Genomic DNA, 1,862 nt, shown 5'->3' with positions numbered 1-1,862 from the left:
GGGAGGGGGAATAGAGTGGGGGAGGGGAGTGGGGGGAGGGGGCGATGTATGGGAGGAGGGGGAGGGAAGTGGGAAATGGGGAGGAGGCGGAATTTTTTTTTAACAACTAAAAAAAATAAACAAACAAAAAAAAGCCAAGTAACAAACACACATGATCCATCCAACTCCTCCCTTTCTGCTGACTGTGTGAGAGAGAGCTGCCTTTCTTGGCCTGTCTCCTTCAGAGAGACAAAAGGAAGCCCGTTGTAGGCATTCTGGTCCCCATGGGCACAGTTTCACATCACATACACTTAAGGTGACTAATGACTATTTCGTTTTCTGTCATCTTTACAACACAGAAAAATCCTCGCGAGTCCTATTTAATCACACAAAGCCAAGTTCCATTGCATTTTTAATTAGCATTCTTTTCTTCTATTTATGATTGCTATGTGTGAAGTAAGTAGGGGCATGCTCTACGCAGGTATTTCTGCCACAGCACGAGTATGTCAGTCAGAGGACAACTTTGTGGAGTCAGCTCTCTCCTCCCACTTTTGAGTGGGTTCCAGGTCACCAGGTCTGCACAGTGAGTGCACGCTGAGCCATCTCGCCATGCCCAATTAACGTTATTTTATACACCAGTCTCTTAACCCTGATTGTGAGCCGTCCCTGAAGGCTGCCGATGCGCTTTTCTTCTAGAAGCAGAATGAGGAGGTGCCTGGCACTGGGCAGGAGTGACTCCCACAGTCCCCTCTCTGGCATCAGGGCTTGCTGTAGGCGAGTGTTCTACATCTCACAGGCAGCAGTTTGAGGGCTCTGGTCTTGACTCGGTGGCATTCATGTGGAGATTTAATGGAGGATTTGTGAACTGGAAAGGACCCGGAAGGAAGCAACAAATACAGTAGTCTGGGTGACTGCGTAGTTCTAGGAACTTCGGTACAAGGGCACAGTCGTCGGAGCCACAGGACTGCAGAACAGAACGTGCTAGACACACCTGAGACAAGGCTACATTCCGATGATGACGTGTGCGAGGGTTAGCTCCAGTTAGGCATTCTACAGAGCCGACTTCACAAATTAAGATTCTGTGCCGAAAGTATAGTGTGTGCCGCGTGTCTGCGACCAGTCTTGCTCATATGGAAGCCACCGTGTGGGCTACACGATGGTCTCATTCACTTCAAATCCTCCCCAGAAACCCATGTCTGTCCCAGCAGCGCGGAATGACCTGGCCTACAGTTCTCTGAGTCCCTGGGATGCCCCCTACGATCTGCTCGAGAACCAACCCTCTCATTAAGTCAGATTTTAAAAAATTTCACTACAGATAAGTGGGTAGGGAGCTCGAGCTTCTCCAGAGGCCCGCGGCGAGGAAGCAGTTAAACGATTAAGAACACAAAACGCTATGCATCAAGCTGTGTACAGTTAACCAGAATTCAAATATACACCTTGTTCCAATCCCAGCCATTTATCAGATAAAAATAGCCTTCTACAAGAATGTCATGATTAATGAGGTGAGACTCCAGCTAATTACTGTTTCCTCCAGAAGTAATTAGGTTGGCATCGCTAATCAAGATGAATGAACACTCTGACCCGCTTTTTTAAATGTAAAACTCAGAGCTCCGACTGCAGCCACATCATTTAGTTCGGGCGATGTAGTCTTTATTAGGCTTGTAGTTTGATTAAATTCTTTTGTTACACTAGGCCTTCCACGCATGAACACATGAACGCGGCGATGTTCAAAGACTTTTTCACCCTTAATTAAAGATCGCGAAGCCTTGTTCCATTCACGGGGCAATGCATGGGACAGGTCTAAATTGATAGCTTTTAAGTCGAGAATAAGGGAAGGCGCTTTCGCGCTTGCCTGAATGAGAAAAGCCCCCACCCCCACCCCG

Source organism: Microtus ochrogaster (genome assembly GCF_000317375.1).
Source record: "Microtus ochrogaster isolate Prairie Vole_2 chromosome 14 unlocalized genomic scaffold, MicOch1.0 chr14_random_2, whole genome shotgun sequence".
Taxonomy (NCBI): Eukaryota; Metazoa; Chordata; class Mammalia; order Rodentia; family Cricetidae; genus Microtus; species Microtus ochrogaster.
The sequence above is the reverse complement of the archived record's forward strand: the minus strand, read 5'-3'. Positions refer to the sequence as shown.